This window comes from Grammomys surdaster, unplaced genomic scaffold (genome assembly GCF_004785775.1).
Source record: "Grammomys surdaster isolate TR1022 unplaced genomic scaffold, NIH_TR_1.0 345, whole genome shotgun sequence".
NCBI classification, from domain to species: Eukaryota; Metazoa; Chordata; class Mammalia; order Rodentia; family Muridae; genus Grammomys; species Grammomys surdaster.
In genome coordinates this window covers 2,719,128-2,741,674 of record NW_021604764.1, presented here as the reverse complement: position 1 = coordinate 2,741,674, position 22,547 = coordinate 2,719,128, and the positions used below count along the sequence as shown (strand labels likewise).

Below are 22,547 nucleotides of genomic sequence, written 5' to 3'. Positions count from 1 at the left end.
AATGTGCTGGTGATTGAAATAAATAATTGAAATAAAAGATGAAAAACAGAACGTATCACTCAAAAGGGATAAGGTACACCTACTGATTACAACTGGTATAATTGTACCATATATACCTTTTTAAAGAATTATAGAGAAAATATATTAAAAATAGTTTGTTTTAATTGTAAAATCACTACATAGTGAACATATAGCTTGAAAAATAGCTGCAAAAAGAGGCCTTGGGCATATATACATCATCAGCTTAAGAAAGACATTGTGATCTGTGCCCCAACAAAACCATTTCCCCTTATGGTTCCTTTGAAAGTAAGCACTCCACAGAACCACATTTGTACTGTCTTACAGTACTTTTTCCCTTTGGAGACTTGTAAAGAATTGAATCAAGTTGTTCACTGTTGTTGTTGGATACCAGAAACAGGGATACTGTGTTTTAGAGATTCCACCACAGGAAGGCCTTCAGGATCCTCTTGCTTGCTACATAGTATTCACTTGTGCAGACATTGTAATACTTACTAGTTCTTATGCTGATGGATAAATTACCTCTTCCCAATTCTCAAGCTTACTTCTGATGGCACAAAGACATCCCTTACAAAGCTACAGTGGATTAGTGAGTTGACATTTCTAAGGAACTGACTTTCTGACTTTAGTGAAAAGTTTCAAATGTTTTCCAAGTAGTCAGAGTGTTGTTTCTCAGACTGAAACACACATTTCAGAGATAGTCATATATCCCTCTGCCTTAGTCAAATTCTATTACTGTGAAGAGATGCCATTACCACTGCGACTCTTATAAAATATAGCATTTAATTGAGGATTGCTTATATTCTGAGGTTTAGTCCATTATCACTATGGCAGGCCATTTGCTTTATGAGTTCTCAGATTTAAAAATCAATATAATGTTCACATCACAAAAATAATTTGGGGGTAATGGTACTCTTTCAATAGTCTTGTCTATCTTCCCTCTACATAGAAATAAATAGGCTCCAAACCCTATTGCTTTGTTTAGGACATTGTTTTGTTTTTAACATCTGTGATTTTTGCTAAGGGGTTGGGGCATAGTATATGTTTGTAGGCAAAAAGATATTCTCTTCCAGATTTTCAAATGTGATTTCACACAGCTAGTGGAATTTTGTTGTTTTCTTTTTTCTTATTTCTGACTTTTATCAACCCATTATTACTTCTTTCATTTATTTGGTAATTTTTGTCCCTTTTATGATTAGTTTACCTAATTGTCTTACCAACTTTATTGATGTTTTAAATAACTTTTTTATCAAAACAAAGAAAATTTATTCATCCCCAATCTTATTTGCCCCTAATGCTGCTAACAGTATAGATTAACCAACTTGCCAGTCACTGCTGGTGGTGACTGTCAGGTCCAAAAGAAACTGCAGCCCCCCAAACTCCGAGAGCCAAAGCATTTCAAAGACACAAATGAGCTCAACCTGTAGGATTCAGAAGGATTTCTAGTAATTAGATAAAAGACTCAGGAACCTGTGCATTGGGTTCCCCTCTAAGGAGTCATTTCCCTTACCTATGGGAAGAGGCATATGACTATCTACGGCACCTATTAACATGTCAAAGCCCATGCTGGCCCCTGAGTTGCCTCAGTATCACAAGTACTTGTCACACATTCAAAGTTCATGCCAGTCTCACCTCCTCCTTCACAGTAAACTCCCTATAACCTATAGGCTTTCACCCGCACAGCTACACATTCTCCTTATAACCCTGCTATGTCCTGTGTGTGTGTAGCCCTGTCTCACTCTTTCTGTCTCTATTTCTGTGTCTCTGACTCTGTTTCCTTCTCTCTCTGTGTCTCCCTGTCTCTCTTTCTGTCTCTCTATGTCTCTGTCTTGCTCTTCCTGATTCTCTCATCACTTTCTCCGTTCTCTAGCCTTTTCTCCTCTCTCTTGCAGATAGCCCTTGCCATGTCCAGTCTACTGGCTATGTTCAATCTCCTACTTTCTCTTTCTGCTCAATTCTTCCATATGTCTCTGACTATTCTTTCTTGAATATCTACAATAAAAACCTTCCCCTTAAAGCTGTCACGTTATCAGTTTAAACAGTGACAGAAATGACACAGCTACTTTTAAAGTCGGCTTAGGAGCTAACACAATATTAAATATACTGTAGCTCATCTCGTGGAATCCGACAATTGAATTCCTTCATAGTTACTAGAAAAAGTCATAAATTTACAACTACCCCCAAACTTTCACACAGATCTTTTGAGCAGCTGTATTTATAATTGGAGATGTCAGGGGCAGCCCTGCTTACACACTGAAGGCCTAAAATCAGCCATAGGCCTAAAATCAGCACTAGGCCTGTCATACATGTACACTAACACCAAGTCTTGGGTCTCTGTGGATAAACATTGAAACAGATGGCTATAAGCTATTGTAAACAGGCAGCTTTTGTGGAAATTTACAAGCCCGAGTAGTCATAGACCTTGTAAATAGGTAGCCTTGGCAGACAATACCAACTTAGATAAGGACAAATGAGTCATAGGCAGAGTCATAGTGACCTGTCCCCTGAACCTTCACCCAGCCAATACCCTGTTCTGAAAGTTATCTGTATTCCCCCTGAACACCCACACTCCAGTGTCATCCCTTACCCCATGTCCTGCCTTTCTGTGTTTATAACCCCTGTGTGAATAAGTAAAAATTACAATTTGAAAAAATAAATATATTAATTAGTTAAAAAAATAATTGCAAAAACCTGAACAAAACTAAGGTGATTTTTAAATTAGGTAAATAAACAAGATGCACCCAGAGAATGAAATTGTTTTTTTGGTGCTAAAATACCAGACCAGCCATCAAGCCATAAGAAGACACAAAGGAAACTTCACTGCATATTACTAGTGAAAGAAGCTAGTATGGCAAGCCCATATTCTATGTGATTATGAATACATTACATTCTGGAAACAAGAAGCTATGCCAATAATAAAAGTTCATGGATGCAAGGGTGGAAATAGAAGTACATGAGTATCTGGAGCACAGAGGAAATATGAATGAAATAGAGTCTCGCTATGTAGTCCAAGTTGGCTGTGGACTGACGGTCATCATACCTCCAGCTCTCAAGTAATGCAATTACTGAACCTATGAATCCCATAGAAAAATCTTAGTACAAGGAAAATATCCTGGTATTATCACAATAAATAAATTTATAACTTTAATAAATTTATAACATAAATAAATGTATGACTTTCTTAGGCTGTACAGTAGAACATATAGAATCTGAGTGAATCCTGGAGGGTTGTGAGTGCTAACTCTTGGGCTATAATATTAACTACAGGTCCATCTAGTTGAACAAATGCACTATGACGGTAGCAAATATTGATAACAGGAGAGGTTACAAAGGGTTTATGGGAAATCTTTTCATCTTTACAATTCTCTTATAAATCTAAAAATCATTCTAAAACAAGTCTATGAAATAAAAATATAAACTTTTAGGACACAAGTAGAGGCACATGCCTTTAATCCCAGCATTTGGGAGGCAGAACCAGGTGGCTCTCTGTGAGTTTGAAGCCAGCCTGGCCTACAATGTGAGTTCCAGGACAGCCAGAGCTACATAGTAAGACCCTACCTCAAAACAAACAAACAAGGCCTTTTGGTGATGTGCCAGTCACTATGACTGATTTCCTTTGTTCTTTTACAGAGGCAATGTATGCACATGGGTACATGTCATACGCTTGTAAGTGGAGCCTTTTTTCCATCTGGTAAAATATTTTAAATATTATCTCTCAAAGGTATACAACTGTAACCACCAATAAGCATCTTTTTGTATGAGTGTACACTAAGCTTATATGTCTTTTTCTACTTCCACTTATATGAATGTTACATACATATATTTTCAAGAGAACTTATCAGAAGATGTCTTGGTCAATTTTAATTTTATCTTGATGCATTCTAGAAAATCCTGGGGAGTCTAGGGTAGGTCACCCTGTGGGCTTCTCTGTGAGAGATTACCTTAATTAGATTAATGTGGGAAGATCCACCCTGAGTAAGGGTGGTACCAGTTCAAGGGATGGGCTTCAGGCTGAGAGGAGAGAGAGAGAGAGAGGGGGAGAGAGAGAGAGAGAGAGAGAGAGAGAGAGAGAGAGAGAGAGAGAGGAAAACACAGAGAGACAGAGACAGAGAGACAAAGAAGGACAGAGGCAGAGAGACAGAAAGGAGGAGGGGTGAAAGTGACAGATAAAGGGAGAGAGAGGGAAGGAGAGAGAGAAGAAAAAGAGAGCACAAGCTAACTCCTCACATGCATGCACTAATTCATTGCTCTCTGAGTGGATGTGATACGATCAGAGGTCCTGACACCTTGACCTCCCTACAGTGATGGGCTAACCTAGAACTGTGAACAAAATAAATGCTCTCTCCCCTAAGTTGCCTTTGTCACAGCACAGAAGAAATGAAACTAAGAGAATAATATGTTTCCACTAATTTACATATCAGCATGTCTGAATCTTTCTTATCATTGTAAAGACATAATCTAAGGTGTGTATGTCTTCAAATGAATGTCTATATGAATATTTAACTGATAACTGGAAGAGATAAATATTAAGTGGACCTTGTCCTTGTGTGCCCTTGGAAACATACCTCTATTTTTATTTTTAAAAAAGTAAGTAAAAAGAGAGAGAGAGAGAAACTCACCATTTTTTTTTTCTGACAGGTTCACCAAAAATCATACCACTGAGTAATTTATTCATGATCTCTTAGGTAATTCAATTAATTTTTAAGGTTTACAGATATTTTATAAACTTTTAAATAAGAGAGTAAATGGCCATTAAAATAGCGGGATAAATATTATCAGGAGGAATTTATGAACACAAAGAGCATGGTTTGAAAATGATGCCTTCCAAATTTTACGCTATTTAGTTGAGGGCATCTCCCATTCACTTTACCTTACTTAAAAACATTTCTGGGTCTTTTGTGAAATGCTGAAGATTACTGAATGTATAACTTATTTTTGCAAATCAAATGTTTCTTTAAAATTCAACAATTTTCAATGAGGTTTAATTAGGCAGAGAAGTGGTTCGGAGCTCATTTTAAAACATGCATGATAATTAACGAACATCAAAGAGTATTGTCAGAATCTAAGCTGTAAACAACTGACTGTTAATGATTTAACAAATTCCAAATATTACCAGATAGTGCAGAGAACTGAAGCCTGTCTTTGATGGCAAGTGTATATTGAGCGAACAGTTTGCTCAACCCCTCCTCTCAAAAAGCAGATATTGAATTTGCCATTGCAAAGGTCAAAGTTCATGCACTTTTAGAACTGGGAAAGACCTCATCAGACAGGCACATTTCTTTAGTCGAAATCACATGGTAACCAACAGACCAAACTAGGAAACTGTTTTCCTGGCTTCCAAGCTAGATAGTTCTCTACTCCATATAGCTGTATCTATATTAATGTATGTAAAAGCCCCCACAAGACTGTCTCCTAAGCTTCCTGTGGTGTAACATTTTTGACATGGCAAGTTGATTTAATCTTGAGGTTCACAAGCCATGGGATATACTAATACATGAAGAGAAGAAAACTCTTTCATTCAGGATTTCATATGCTGGTGGAAAGACCACATACTAGTGATGAGAAAGTGCTTTGCAGACCTGTAAGAGGTCCTTTCTTCCCCGAGCTCCTGAGGACGTGGAGTGTGTGTGTTTCACAGGTCATCGATGCCCTGAGCTTTATCACACTTCAGTTCTTCAGTTGCAATTATCATTTCCTGTGCTTGTGCTGCTCTTTGAGGTTGTTTTGTTTTGTTTTGCTTTGCTTTGCTTTGCTTTGCTTTGTCTTGTTTTGTTTTGTTTTGTTTTGTTTTTGAGACAGGGATCTCTATATAGCCGCGGCTGTTCTATAATTCACCGTGTAGACCAGGCTGGCCTCCAGTTCACAGAAATCCACCAGCTTCTGCCTCCTGAATGCTGGGATTAAGGCAAGCACTGCCACACCAAGCCCCTTAATTGCTATCTTAATAACAACACCCGCTACTGAGCCCAAGCATTTCACAGTTGAGCAGTCATAGCTTGGAAATTGTGACCAGCCCGAAGCTGCCTCGGCTGAAACCTGCAGGGGCTGAGAGAAGAGCCCGTTAGTTTACTGTTTTGGTCGCATAGAAATCCCTCCTTCAGAATTCCCCAAGTTCAAAGTATTTATCTTTCTGAGAATTCTGAGGTCACTTTAGAAGGGAGACCCCTTCGTGGAAGCTTGGGTAACTTAAATATCCGAAATTATAGCATGCTTTCTTGGAAAAGGAAAATAGTAGCGCCCAAAAATTCCATGGAAGTGCTTGTGGCTGGCAGGATGGCGTTTTTGCTCGAAGCTTGAAACCACATGCAGCTCCTCAGCGTGTTTGTTGCATTCCTTGTCATGGGGATGAGGAAACTTTCAAATAAAATATCACTGAAATGAAATACATCTGGAAAGAAGTAGACCGAGACTATTAACAGCCTCTGGGCGGTTGTGTTAGTAGCTAGTTAGCTGCATTGTCTCTGCTTACATAGCCGACGTTTCCTACAAGAATTTCTTTTATATTCAGAAATTATATAATTCCTCTATAACTGTATATAACTCCCAGCCTATCAGGAAGAGAAATAAATGCCAACTTTCAGGATATGTAGATAGAAAATACTTACAATGACTTTTGACAGATAAAGATTTAGTGGTATTTTGTGTGTGTGTGTGTGTGTGTGTGTTTACATGTGTATGCAGATTGGGGTCTGGAAGACAGTGTCAGACTCCTTAGAGTTAGAGGCATAGGTGTTTGTGAGAAGCCCTGGCACATAAGCTGGGATCTGATTGACAGTTCCCATAATTAGGCAACAAAGGCCAAAGAGCCATCTCCCCAGCCCTGGGCATTCTTTTACACATCTCAGTCTACGTAAGCTGAAGAATTGGTTCACAAACCCATCTCATAACAAATCTGTTTTGAGCAGCTACTAGGTGGTGCCAGGCAGCTTCAGGTCTAGGAACTACAGCCCTGAAGCAAAGAGAGAAAATTCTCCAGTAGGTAAAATAGCCCAAATGCTTGCTACATAAGCATGCAGATCCATCAGAACCCCAACCCCCTCATACACACACACATACACACACATGCATTCAATCATGTCTGTAACACTAGGTCTGGGCAGGAGGTCTGGGGAGAAAGGCAGATGCTAGGAGCTGGCTGGACAGCCAGTATGGTGGAATGGCATGCTCCATGTGGAATGAGGGACATGAACTAAGAAAATGAGGAGAAGGGTTATTAAGAGATTTGACATTGACCTTGATCCTATAGACATGTGCATATTCTCCAGCACACCTACATACCCATGTGCACACACATACATACAGCACAGCACACACACACACACACACACACTCACACTTCTTCCCTCTGTGAAGCTCTTTTCATCTTAAAAAATTAGAAAATAAACAGACCACCCTGCAGTGGTGGCACACACCCAGCACTTGGGAGGCAGAGGCAGGTGAGTCTTTGAGTTCAAGGCCAGATTGGTCAACAGAGTACAATCCAGGACATCCAGGGCTCCAGGGCTACACGGAGAAACCGTGTCTTAAAACAAAACAAAAACAAGCAAATGGATAGACCAAAAATTACATGAAACAAAGTTAAAATCAATAAGCATAGCATAATATGTTAAACAGTAGTAAGTAATTAGGAAAATGGAGCAGAATAAAGTGCTGAGTCGGGGCCTTTGGGAAGGTTCTGTGATAGGGAGTGAGAAGAAGACATCTCTGGATATATTTTGAAGGCAAGACCAGCAATATTTGTTTTTGGGTTGAACAGGGTTTTACAGAAAGAGTTATTGCTAACTCAAAAGCCCATGACCAAACGACTAAAATTCTCGAGTTGCTTCGGTCCAAGGAAGACTATGGACTAAGAGGATTAAGATGGATGCCCTCAGGAGCTGAGTTTTGGATGAGCTAGGTTTGAGATGCTCGTCCTCTGTCGAAGCAGAAGTGTTCAATTCACCCCTGGAGACACTCAGTGAGTGTTCCGAGGAGTGGTTTGACTTAGAAATGACTAAGGAACGTGCAGACATGTAGATAACACAGAACTCTGTGGAAGCAGACGGGAGCTGCAGAGCCTGGGGGTACTGGTTACATTTCTCATTGCTGTAATAGACTATCTGATGAGATTACACTAATGAATAAAGGGGTTTTTGGGGTCACTGTCTGAGGCAACCTCGTGGCAGCAAGAGCATGAGACAGCTGCTTAAATCACACTTCCAGTCCAGAAGCAGAGAGAGGCGAAAGTCAGAGCACGTGAATGTCAGTGCAATGAAGGTTTTCTTCTTTATATTTCGTCAGAGACCTCAGACCATGGCAAGTTCCTTACTAACATTTTGCATGCATGTTCACTGCTCTGCTCAACCTTTCTGGTAAAAACTTTCCTACTCATACCCAGAGGTGTCTTTCCACAGTGATACTACATCTCATCAGATTGTAAATCAAAATTAACCATTACATTGTATAAGACTAGATGAATAAGAATGAAAGCTCAACGGTCACCTACCTCTACATATCAGATGATGAGGATAACACCATAAGAGTCTCCTGGAGACAGGTGAAGAACATGTCTCAAGACAGGAGACATGTCCAGTTGCTGCTAAGTCCAGTGTAGCTAACAGCAGTTGTGCTGAAGGCCAATTATTTCTGAGCTAATTCTGAGCAGTGTTTATTCCAGAGTACATCTATCCATAACCACTATAAAAGATAATAAGTAGGTAGGAGGCCAAAGGATGATGAGCAAAGGATGGTTGCAAATATGGGTTTGAATGAGCATCAGCACCACTGCATGCTGGCTACCATATCAAGAAATAGTCTTCCAGCATTAACCACTTCACACTAAACTTCTCAACCGGAGGGATGGAAATACTGCGATTATTCTCATACTATTGCTATGTAGTGTGATGGAAATAAAGTCTTTAACCCTAACACCAACCCTAACCCTAACCCCAACCCCAACCCCAACCCCAACCCCAACCCCAACCCTAACCCCAATCCTAATCCAACATTAATGCTCTTTTTTGACTAAATGGAATTAGTTCTTTTTTTTGTTTTGTTTTGTTTATTGTTTCTTCGAGAGAGGATTTCTCTGTGTAGTTCTGGCTGTCCTGGAACTCACTCTGTAGACCAGGCTGGCCTTGAACTCAGAAATCCGCCTGCCTCTGCTTCCCAAGTGCTGGGATTAAAGGCGTACACCACCACTGCCCAGCATGAAATTAGTTCTTAAGGTCAGACTAATGGAAGGCTAAAGGCAGTCTCAAAGGAATCCTGAATTCTATGAAATTAGTCCTTGATGACTCAGTTTGTCAGCTTTCCTTCTTTTAGCCTGTGTGTGTGTGTGTGTGTGTATGTGTGTGTCTGTGTGCGTGTGCGCACATGGGTGTGCATGAAGGTGCATGTGTGTTCACATGTGTGGAGCACAGAGGTTGACTTCAGTTTTCTATGTTCAATGCTATCTTCCTTATTTTCTGAGACAAGGTCTCTCACTGAAGCTGGATCGGGTAGACTTGTTGGCAGTAAGCTCCAAAGGTCTGCTTTTCTCTATACCCTCTGAGTGTTGGGGTTACAGATGCGCACCACTGCATCCATACAGTATGTAGGTGCTGAAGATCTGACCCCCAGACCTTATCCTTGCACATCAGACACGCTGATGTCTCTGCCATTTCCAGGGCCCTCTTTCCTTCTCTCTCTCTCTCTTCCTCTCTCTCTTTCTCTCTCTCTCTCTCTCTCTCTCTCTCTCTCTCCCTCTCCCTCTCCCTCCCCCCCCCCCCCGCTCCCCTCCCCTCCCCTCCCCCCCCCCTCCCCCTCCCCCTCCTCCTCCTCCTCCTTCTCCTTCTCCTTCTTCTCCTTCTTCTTCTTCTTGTGGTTTTTCAAGACAGGGTTTCTCTGTGTAGCCCTGGCTGTCCTGGAACTCACTCTGTAGACCAGGCTGGCCTCAAACTCAGAAATCCACCTGCCTCTGCCCGCCAAGTGCTGGGATTAAAGGCCTGTGCCACCACCTCCCGACTCTTTCCTTCTTTCTAATTACTCAGTTGCAAATTTAAAAATTAGTGTCTTGCTATATAATCAGGCTAGCTTGTTACTATGTATCATGGCCTGGCCTGACCTCAAATTCACAATCCTCCTCTCTTGCCTCTCTTGCAGGCAGGTGCAACTGTAACTGTATTCAGTCTTCTTACTAAACTTTTAACTCAGTTTCTCCAAAGATAACAACAACAAATAACAATATTTTAAAATAACCCCGGGGTGGGAGGGTGTTCAGACTGAACAGTATAGGGAGACCTAGAAGACAGAGAGGTAGAGAAGAATGAAGAGAAAGAGAAAAAAGAGATAATACAATATGTGATACTTGTCAGATCCCGTGTGGTTGAGTAAGAAATTTTATTAGGCTTTAAAAGTGCCAACCAACAAATTTGACCCACATATTATAGCATATATAGTTAATAAGTCAAATGTTCAGGATTAGATAATGGTATGTAAATATAAGCAAGTATCCTTGATTTACAAGGAAATATTATATATAGGAGAAAAAAAGAGAATATTTACAAAATACTAGATATCGCTTAATATTGATAAATGATATACAAAAATGCTCCTGTGTATTTTTGTGATAAGTTTGAAATACTTTCAAAATAAAACATATACTTCTTAATCTCTTTTAGTATGCTGCCCACATTATGTACAAAGTTTCTTTCTCAGATCAGATTTGGGACAATTTACTTTCATATACATTTTATGTATCCTTTTATACATGATAAATTCCACAACAAAAACTTCAACAAAAATAATAAAATAAGTCTACATGACTGCATTTGTATACATATGCATTGCTATAAATATGCAGCTGCCAATATTAGATCTGTGCATTTCATTAGTTAATGAAATACACGCACGCACCTATGACAGAATTGGTGGCACCAATGGTGAAATAAAGTGTTATATTGATGATTTAAATATGAGTGACATAACCACAAGTCCAGGGAGACAGGTGGACTCTAAAATCTTGAATGCAGGACACCAGACAATCTCCTGCGCAAAGACCTCTACCTTCTTAGTCCATTGACACAAGCCAAGAAAAGCACCTTTTTACAAAAAGGCAGCATTGCTTAAGACCGAGCTCTGCACATGTAGTGTGTCACTCTGCAGCTAAAGGACAGAAGGCACTGCACCCTGGGTTTACAATCCCTGGGAACAACTTAGATCTCCAAGCTCAGTATCACAGAACATCCTGTTCTAGGAGAATGAGAACACTGCCTGGCTGTCCCTGGCGTTTCCTCTTCAGTTCTGAATGTTGCGTTCTCTGTACAGTGAGCACTAGGGCTACAAGCGAGAAGGGAAGATCTCGTTCAGCCCAGGTCATCTGCGGATGCGACTTCCTGCATTCTAAAACCTCCAAGAATGCCACAATCCTCCCGAGTCCTCCGTTCAATCTGTAAAATCCAGTGTGCACTTCCAGAACTGAAAGGATGATAACGGTGTTACTTTAATATACTAAGCTTGTAGCAACTTATTACAGCGGTAAACGAGAGCTACTCTGTCAAAACGCCTACGTAATTTCTGCCATACTTATTTCTAGCTGATACTGTTGTTTATTTGCCTGGATCTTCTCACCACTTCACCCCATCCCTGAGGGTAGAAGATGAAGCACATCCTCAGACTGAACCCATTCTCTCGCAGGTGTTCTACAAATACGTGAATCTGTGTGTATTAACATGAATGCCAGAGATCATGGGCACAGCTGTCCTGCTGTAATCACAGGACTCAACGATGTGTGTAAGGGATGCCGGGCACAAAGCCTGCCATACAGAAGATCTCAGTGACACTGCTACATTTATTGTATTACCCAGATTTTACTCTTCTTTTTTTTTTTTTTTTTAAGAAAAGAGCTTCTCTGTACCTAAATCGGCCTCAGACAGGCAGCAGTCACTTTGTGTCTGCCCCCAAATGCTGGGATCACAGGTGTGTGTCACTATGCTCAGAAAGACTCCATAAATGTAAGACTGGTTTTTACCTCTTTCCACGCACAGTAAATAGGAATGAAATTTTGCTAATATGTTTAAATATCTGGGATTCCAGAGCTCTAGAAGAGCACTGTAGGTTAAGGAGATAGAAGAGAGAATTGTAGGAGTGTAGTTTTGGACTCAGTGGATTGCATTGAGATCCTGACTCTGTTGCTTTGGTGTCGCAAGATAATAAATATCCCTAGACATCATTTCTTCATCAGAAAATTGGAATGATAACATTTATGCCTAAAGGGTATGACCATTCAATGAGAAAAATACTTACAAGAGACTTTAATGTAGTGCCCGGCAAAGAATAACAGCTCAGTAAACAGTAACTTGTGGTATGATTCATTCATGTATATGCAGCAGTGGTTTTTTATGAAAGTCGATGGAGTCCCAACTTTCCCTCACCAGGAACCGCTGGAGCTGAGTTATCTTACTGGGAAGAGCCTAGCACACATCTCCGCATTCCCAATGCCACAGTGTTTGCTCAGCATTGAAATGATTCGCCAAACCAGAGTCTGCCGGCTAGGGTTTCCCTTTGCCTAGTTCCATCAAAGGCTGGATCTCATCCATTGAGGGCAGTCAGTAGCCACTCAAGTAAAAACACAAATGTGGTTTCTGAGGTATGGTAAAGGGACAGGAATATAAGGACAGAATGATTCTTTGTGGTTGAGTGGATCAACTACATTCATGGGGACACTTTTGTTTGCGTATGTTTGGGGACTTTTTTTTTAACACTGTGTACGTAAGTATAGAAATCTCTTGTTCATTTCTACTGGGTTCTTCTCAATTTGATTTCTGTCATTTGGTGTTCCACACCTCATGACCAAGCAGCGAGAGACAGTTATTCTAGTTCCTGAAGGTTAAATTGTGAAGTTATGAACACATGACAGGTTCACTGTTTACTGATACATTAACACTCTTTGTCTTATTTTTCTTCCATATAAACACACACACCACCACCACCACCACCACCACCACCACCACCACCACCACCACCACCACTTCCCTCCATCTCACTGGGTAATAGAGAGAGACCAAGTTTCCTGATACCTTGGAGATCTATGTGATACATTCCCACAGTGTAGAGCGTACATGCCTCCTTACCTGTTAGTAGGACCTTCAAAAAGCTGGAGATGTGACTATGGTTATCTTCTGGAATCTCATCTTCTGGAAACTTTTGGAAAAAGTTCCTCCCACTGAGTAAAGGGCTTCAGCATGGCATCTCTTCCTGCTGTCTTGTGCCAAAAGAGATCTTTTGCAGGAAAAAAAAAGGTGTCTTTTCTTTTTTTCATTTCTTTCTTCTCTTTCTTTTCTTTCTAGAGACCAGCTATGGCACTTGGCTCACTTCTTCCACCGTTATAACCATTGGCATTTTTATTCCCTTCTGGCTCTTATTTCTCTACGTATACAGCCTACTAAGATCACACCAGGCCCACACAGTTACCAGGATCCTTATTTTAACCTTCTCTGCCGAGTCCTTTTTGCCCTGCAAACTAACATATTTACAAGCTTAAAGTTTATAGGAGAAATTATTCTGATTCCCACTCTTGGTGAGGGGTCGCCCAGGAAGCTAGGGCAGATGTCAATTTGGAGGTGAACACTACAGTTCTATTTTTGGATTCTAAGTAGTTACAAATCTCCTACTAAGGTGGATCTCTAAAACCCTTCAATGACCTCCAGTTCTGGTTTGATAGGAATGTTTTGAGCAACGGATTTAATTGGGAAAAGAATGAAGAAAGGATAGAAAATATTTAAAGCCAGGAGACTACAGCAGCAACTGATTGGAAAGCTTCTTAATCTTCCTAAGGATGAATCTGTGTATGCTTTTCCTTCCTTCCTGCACACTCTCATTTATGTGAGAGAAAATGGATTGCCCATACTTACTCCTCTTTTCCATCTTTTAAGTACAGCAGGTTTTTGTCTCATAAACTATTGGGTGGAGGATGATACAGGATGGACAGCTGGCAAATGGCTCTTCAACCTAAGTTTCTAATTATAGTCCTTTTATTATTATTATTATTATTATTATTTATTGTTATCATTCTGTTTTCCCCCAGACACTTTGACCCACCTCATATATCTGCATTACTCCAAAATAGGTGGTGTGTTTCTCTATCTTCTGATGTGGGGGCTGTTGAAGGTCCACAGGAAATGATTCGCCTTTTGAAATATTTTCGAACAGCATACACCTCAAGATCAGACCCTTCCTACAAACAACGCAGTGTTTTCCAATAGATAAGCAAGGGAGGTGTAAGCTGGGAAGACAGTTCAGTATGTTTGTAAATTAGGGCCTCCTCTGACTTCAGCTGGGGGCTGCCCCAAGGTCACAGATGGTTCCTAATCCTTAGAAGATCTATTCCATGGTGGTGACATGACTCTATACATGCCATAAGATGGCATAGATATCAGATACGTTGCACCAATGTAAACTTTCTGGCCTGGGTATTGAATAATTAGTCATGTAAAATGTTACCATCGATGAGAAATTGGGTGAAGAGTACATGGCAACTTCACGCACTTCTGCAATTAGTTCTAAAACAAAGCAAAAGCTAAATATCTATGATAGTTTAAATTCTCAGCTGGATGGAACCTAGAGACACCCAAGAAGAGAGTCTCAAGGAAGGACTGTGTAGATCGGCTGTCCCGTGGGCATATTGGGGACAGTTGAACTTGTTAACTGACAAGAGGACATGGCCTACTGAGGGTAGCAGCCTTCTTCCCTGAGTTTGGGTCCTGGAGTGGAGTAGTAAAGATGATCTGAAGAGTAGCATACATTCATTTCTCTGTGCTCATGAATATGTATGTGATGTGATCGGTTGCTTCAGGTACTCACTGCCTTGACTTCCATACAAGACTGAACCATAACCTGAAGTTATGAATTAAAATAATGCCGAGCTTGAGGCCAGCTTGAGCTGCACAGAAAGACTTTGCCTCCAAAAAAAAAAAATCAGAAAAAGAATTTAAACATTCCACATGTCAGAATCAATTCTATGGATATGCTTACACAGGACCACAAGGATGTAAGTATATTCTCTCCCATTTAGTCTTTCTAAAACACTTAATTGTAGTTTATGTACCATAAAATTTTCTCATTTAGACCACACAAATTAATGGCTGTTAGTAAATTTAGTCATACAAACCATTATGAAAAATTCAATTTTAGAATATTTTATTTCTGCTCCATAAGATTCTTCATTTCTACTCGCAATTCTCTGGTTGTCCTTGCAGCTCTGCACACCGCCTCTGCTTTACTTTGGTCCCTGCAGTCTCCCTCCCTGCTTTTTTTAATTTCTATTTTTTTGGAAGGAGAGGGGATTTGACAAATTTCACATTTCTGAACACTTGGAACAAGTCCTTTTTTTTTTCAAAATAGATTTTTATTGTAATATTCTCAAATATATATCACTATATGGTATTCTTATTCACCTTCTCACTGCCCTCCCTTGCCCCTTTTAGGAATGTTCCTCCCCCCCCCATGTGTGTGTGTGTGTGTGTGTGTGTGTGTGTGTGTCTGTGTGTGTGTCTGTGTGTTGGTGGAGGGAATGGGGGAACAAGAGAAAGGGAGGGAGGAAGGAAAGGAGGATGAGAGAGAGAGAAGAGAGAAGACAGACAGACAGACAGACAGACAGACAGAAAAAGAACATTTCTATGTAGCCCAGGCTGGCCACAAACATGAGATTACCTCGTCTCAGCCTCCTTCACGCTGGGATTTCAGATGTGACCCACCATGTCTACATTACATTTTTCTATAATTGAGACGTTTCCAATAGTCAACATCACACATTTCTTCACCAATTCTGCCGTAGTAGCTGTGGCTACGCTTTGCAATCATGCTCAAATGTAGCTTAAAAGCACCAAGTGTACAGTCTAAATGAGGGGAGACTGAAGGATATTAAATGGCATATAAAAATCGGCGTTAACACATTTACATGCATAGTGTCTTTCGTCAAAATTTGATAAGCACAATCAATTGAACTTTGTCACAGAGTAATACCACACTACTGGCATCCTTTCTCCATCTCTAGAGTGATACAAAATTGATCTGTGCATTTTCAAAGCAGGAGGCATGGGTACTTTGACAGAGTTCTATTACAGCGACAGTATTTCCATTATGCCAAATCTCTAATGTACACCTAATGATTGTATTATACACAGGGAGCTGTTATGCGCTGATTACCAACTGCTGTTTATAATCTTGGGAATGCATTTTTTTTCTGATGCTGAGAAGAATGATGGAGAAAGTCACAGAGGGAGAGAATGGAAACGAAGTGATCCAGAAACAATGGGGCTTCATATAGCTCCATGTGGCTGCATCAAACCTCACCAGGCTGAGAACCACTGACAAGTTCCAGGAGCATGACAAATGCCCAGGCTAATGACTAGAAAGCAAATAGTAACCTCAGATTTCATGTGCCCATGGGCTGGGCGCCAGGACTGTGGGAATACTTGATACCTTGAGTCCTGTGTTACTCTTGTGTTGAAGAGCTGACTTGTTGTTGCTGAGCGGACTATATCCCAACCGTCCATCATGGATCCCTAATAGGTCAGGGGTCAATGTTCTCATGGAGAAACCATTGGTTTTCATTGTTTTTCTGAGCTAGTTTTATCCTTGTAACAATCCAATGATACTGTGAAAAAGCCGAATGTGCTATTTTAGAATAGCTTGAATGGCACAGGAGACAATATGAGGGCAGGAGTTCTCTGAGTGTGGTAGCTGGTATAGATAAATGGAAACAGATCCACTCTGCTAGAAAGCACAGAGTTCAAGGTGTTACCAAAATGGGACTGGATGCTGGAGTTCTGGCATCTTTGTAGCATTAGAAGGCAACCAGGTAGGAAGGAAGGTCAGCAAGTTCAAGGAAGAGTAAGCACACCGGTTGCTCAAAAAGTTAAACAGAATTGTGACACACTTTCAGAGACCACTTCTAGGTATATATCCAGAAGAACTGAAAGTTTGGTCTCAAATGGAGGCTGTCCAATGAGGTTTACAGCAGCTGTACTAAAAAGAGCCAAAAGGTAGACAAACTCAAATGTCTATCAATACATGAATAGATAAATACAATTTGTCATATACATACAACTAGAAAGTATTTATTCTAAGAAAGGAAGCAAATTCCAACATGTGCTATAATATAGATGAACCTTGAAAATATTATGCGAGAGGAGAGAGAAGGTGAGTTTCACAGTTGGAGTAGGGGAGGCCAGGGAGCTAGCGATTAACAGCTGCCTCTGTTTGGAACAATGTTACAGCTCTGGAAATAGTTCTTGTTGTTATGGTCATCTGATACAGTAAATGTCATGCCACAGCATTGTATCACACTAGAAAGGGTTAAATTTTGGAGTATGTGTATTTTATCACGCTAAAAAGGACAAAAAAAAATAGTTGTACTACTCAAAGATAAATGCAAATTCGAGTTCCTGTTGTCTTAAGTTTCAAAGAAATAGGAACAGCTAGTTCTGTCCAAGTTTTAATTCTACTGGAAAGAAAAGGTTAGCTGCTTTAAAATGCTAGATTATAATTAATTTCTTCCTTTGTGACTTCAGCAGTGGTTGAAGGCATCCTACGTGCCAGCAACTGTACCAAATGTGAGCAAAGAAAAAGGCAGCGCTCTCAAAGGGCCTTAGTGGGAGAAAAAGGATAGAAACGGAAAGCTTCGCGGGAGCAGAAGAATGTCTGAAAGCAGGGCAGTAACAGAAGATGCAGGGAGAGGGGCAGGAATGTCCCTTCCAGAGGGGAATCATGGACACTGAGGTCTGAGGTTGCAACAGTTGGAGGAGCATCAGAGGAGCACGTCTGCTAGGGATCTGGTGGTGGGAAACTGACATTCAGAAACACAAGAAAAGCTGAGGTTAAAGGTCATAATGAGAAGAGAAAGCGAGAGCGAGAGAGAGAAAGAATGGGGAATAATGAGGGTCTCGCGAAGGAGCGTGCCAAAGGAGCACATTGGAGAATTTTAAGTAAGCACAGTGACACGATCCAGGTTATAAATTAAAGGACAAAAACGATGATAATGTTGACTGTCAATTGACTAGGTTGACAGACGGCAAGAAGGTTAGTCAAGCATGCTTTCAAGGTGTAGGTGTGAGGGCTTATAGATGGTAAATTAGCGAAAGACTTATTCTAGATAAAGATGGCGGCATCTGATAGTTGCCGGCTCACACAGAGCAAAGGAGGAAAGAGTTCCACGGAAGAATCCTCTCCCTGCTTCTTGGCCACTGTGCAGTGAGCAGTCTTGCCACATTCACATTGTTGTACCTTGCATTAGGCCCAAAGGGAAGGAGCCCACGGTTATCTTTGAAATCCATGAACAAGGACTACATTTCCCCTCTGTTATTTCTCTCCGGATACTTGTCACAGTGATGAAAATCTAATGACGATTCCTGCTAGCTACATAGAAACTGACCTAAGATGAAGATACAGAGAACAGTTAATTGTAGAAAAAAACCCTCTGCACTGGGCCAGGACCAGGTGCCTGAAACAGGAAGACGAAGAGGCTCATGGAAGGAAATAAAAGACTGAATAGCAGCTGAGAATAAAACTGAGTCAGGAAGTTTCTAAAGCTCTTAGCATATTTCTTTAATTTATAATCTAAATGACACAACGCAGACTATTAGTCGGTTAATAGTCTTTAAAATAAGCCTGCAATTTAATAGAAAGGAAATAAATAATTGGGAGAGTCTAAATCTATGTGCTCTTCTTGCTATAGGATTTATCAATTCAGCCCCACTCGGTGACAATTATAATGGCATATGTAAGATAGTTATCTTTAATCATCTTTGATGATTAAGAGAATGTATCCAAGTATCTGAAATCTGCTTTAAAGATTATTTTTCCCCCTGCAGTACTGGAGGATGAACCCAGAACCCTCCAGATACCATGGCAGAACTCTACAAGGAAGATAGCTCTAGCCTCTCCAGAGATTGAAGTGTCACACTATCCACTTAATGAGATAGAAAACTATTTTATTCCGCAGTTGTGTTCACATGTGTGTATGTAAACACATATGATGTATATGAATAACTATGTCTTTATTTGGGCAATACTATCAGAAAACTTTTTATTTCTGCATATGTTATTATTATACCCAGTTGTATATGAAGAATGCAGAATTAAATAAGAAAAACGTATTTTCTTATAATCTCTATGAACTTTGAAAATCATATTTTGTATTGAAATGACTATTCAAATGAGCATTTATTTGTTTATTCATTTATCATTGTGTTGTTAATCTGGGGTTTTTGACACACTAGGCAAAGGCTCTACCAGTGAGCTACATTTTCAGATTCTCAAGGAAGCTTCTTCTTGTCTTACTCTCAATTATTTCCTGTTTTTATTGCAGTTAAGTACCTTGATGCTTAATGTAAAACACTCTTATTTCCAGCACAGCTTCAAGGCACTTTGTTCATTCTCAAATACATTTATCAAACACTCAGTAAAACAATGTTAAAATCTCAATCTGGATATCTCTCTCAAAAGAGAGACATGAGGGCCCTTTCTTCTCGCCCGTTTGAGGCTGCAGTCTATTTTTAAAACCCAAGTGGCCGAGTTCTTCTTCCTCCATTATGAATCATTTTCTGTGAAAGTTTGCCTCCTGGTAACTAGTTTCAGACCTTCACAAGTTAAATATAACCTGCTTGCTGGATTGGTCAATTGTAATTGTACCACTGCCCTCTGATAGATAGACTCCTTTGTAGAAGGATATGCTTCCTCTATCTCTGTAGGAATAATCTGACCAAAGAACTTACCCACACTGTTCCCTATGACTCATGAGGACCATAATCTTTTAGATCATAAAAAAGTGGTTTTAAGTCACCACTCCCCAGATTTTTCTGTGCTCTGAGTCATCTCAAGAATTTTTAAATAATACAACATCTCTGGATGTATCCCTATTTATAATCTATTTTAAGCAATATTCCAAAGTGATTGTGATGTAACTAGATATCAGCTACCTTTAATTCATTTTTTTTTTGCTTTCTTCAAATTAGGAGTAGGGATAAATTGAATATTAAAAATACTTGTATTTGTTTACTTTGATACGTTTTTAAAATTTTTTTCTTAAACATTTTAAAGCACTCTCCAAATTCTCTAAGGTTTAAGCAGGGCAAGTATTGCTTATAATTTGCACTTTATAAATTAAAATTGTGACATGTCGAGGAACAGTAGATCATGTTGGTTCCTGGCAGAATATCCAAGGCCCCGGTCCCTGATTTTGGTCTTCACACTATCACAGAGGGGAATCAGGCAGTAATGATAGCATACTTAGCAAAGGCAGCCATATGGGAAGGGAAGATTCTCCACAAGGCTGGCAACTCAAAAGCTAAGTAGAAAAGGAAATGGAAAAGTAAGATCATGTGATGGATTCAATATGCTTGGTCCAGGGAGTGACACTATTAGGAGGTGTGGCCTTGTTGGAGTAGGTGTGTCACTGTGGGCCTGGGCTTTAAGACACTCATCCTAGCTGCCTGGAAGTCAGTCTTTCCCAGAAGCCTTCAGATGGTGTAGAACTCTCAGCTCCTCCTGCACTACGCCTGCCTGGATGCTGCCATGTTCTTGCCTTGATGATAATGGATTGAATTTCTGAATCTGTAAGGAAGCCCCAATTAAATGTTGTCCTTATAAGACTTGTCTTGATAATGGTGTCTGTTCACAGCAGTAAAACCCTAACTAAGACAGATAAGAAGGAGTAACTCACGTTGAAATTTAAAAAAAAAAGTGAATGGAATGGGGAGAGAGAGAAGAGAGAGTAAAAGAAAAATTTAAGAAACGGAAATTAGTTTACATTGACAAGAATTGCAGGGAACAAAGTGGCCACAAGTGAGTCTGAAGAGGTAGGTGGGAGCTAGCAAGCAGTGTTAAAACCTGAGGCTAAAAGGAAATACAGAAAGGTTCTGGGCAGAGTGGTACCTGATGTGATTTGTGTTTCCCAAGACTTTGTGTTCAAAGCTGAGAACGGTGTTAGGCAGACTATGGCAGAGAATCAGGAGATGGGCTAAGAGACCCCTAGTCAGAACTCCTCCTCAAAACATGATCATGCCTGAACCCTGATGCTAGACGTGGGAAGAAGAGGTGTGCATGGGAGAAGGTTGGTGGAACCATTCATTGAGATAGAGATCCATCTGAGAGGAGGTGGTTGGAATAGGGTCTATTTGGGACACATTAGAATGTAAATGACCAGAAGGCAAATAAATATATAAATAGTATGAGTCTGAAGATCAAGGAGAGAGATAAGGGGTGAGATAAGATTTGGGCATCATATACTGGAGCCCTCTGGGAAGGAGATGAAGATATGGGAAAGTCAGTGCCAAGAACAAATAAAGACATCATATGGATAACATTACTACAGCTGGGATAATAACCCAGGTCTTGTAACTCCTAGTCCATGGTCTGGCCTAAGAACTGTAGTAACTGAGAGGCCTGGCATTGGGAACTGACAGAGCTCAGTGGGATGACACAGTGATGCGGTCCTTTTATGCCTTGTTTTCTGACCCTACAGTCAGAAAGTGATAATATCAACTTCAAGGCCACTGTACCCACCCACCTCAAAAATAGTAATCCAGAGCCTCCTGTCAAAAGGAAATGCAAGGACAAAGAGTAGTGCAGAAACTAAAGGAAAGGCCACCAGAGACTGCTCCACCTAGGGATCCATTCCATCTGCAGACACCAACCCCAGACACTGTTGCTGATATCAAGAAGTGCTCGCTGACAGGAACTTGGTGTAGCTGTCTCCTGAGAGGCTGTGCCAGAACCAGACCAATACAGATGTGGATGCACGTAGCCAACCATTGGACTGAGCCTGGGGATCCCAATGGAGGAGTTAGGGGAAGGACTGAAGGAGCTGAAGTGATTTGCAACCAGATAGGAAGAACAACAGTATCAACCAACCAGACCCCCCAGAGCTCCCAGGGACTAAACACATGGGGGACCCATGGCTCCAGCTGAATATGTAGCAGAGGATGGCCTTATCTGGCATCAATGGGAGGGCAACCCCTTGGTCCTGTGCAGGCTTGATGACTCAGCAGAGGGGAATGCTGGGGCGCTGCGGAGGGAGGGGTGGGGTGTCAGGGAGCACCTGCATTGAGGCAGGGGTGACAGGGAGGGGATGGGGGGGTTGTTGAGGGAAAAGTGAAAAGGGAGATAGCATTTGAAATGTAAATAAATAAAATAACCAATTAAAAAAATAGGGAAAAAAAAGCTTATCTAAAGCAGTCCACTGATAAGGGATGCGGTAAGGAATTCATAAATCGTAGTTATTATTACCATGTTCACCAACTAGAAGGCACGAGTTTCACTTGAAGATCATTACGTATAGATTGTTGAGGACTATTGAGTTTAATATTTAATTTAAGTCTAGCTACTTTATCACACTAGATTAATGTCTAATGTTAATTTATACAAGTTATCACTTGTTTTGAGCAATATTCATACAATTGAGGAGAGTTCAAAGTTCAAAATTGATGTGGTCAAAGGGGGCCATTTGCTTTGTATTTTGAAGTAGTTTCTCCTAAGGTTATGGGAGATTAAAGAATCAAAACATCACATTT

General features: G+C 40.5%; 1 long non-coding RNA gene across 1 annotated transcript in view; it reads right to left on the bottom strand.

Annotated features, from left to right (window-relative positions):
- Positions 1-5,251, bottom strand: part of LOC114630827 — a 28,492-nt gene extending 23,241 nt beyond the window's left edge. The window contains exon 1 of the long non-coding RNA XR_003712866.1: positions 5,132-5,251. This is a non-coding gene — a long non-coding RNA (uncharacterized LOC114630827). The remainder of the gene's footprint in view (positions 1-5,131) is intronic.
- Positions 5,252-22,547: the final 17,296 nt, after the last annotated feature.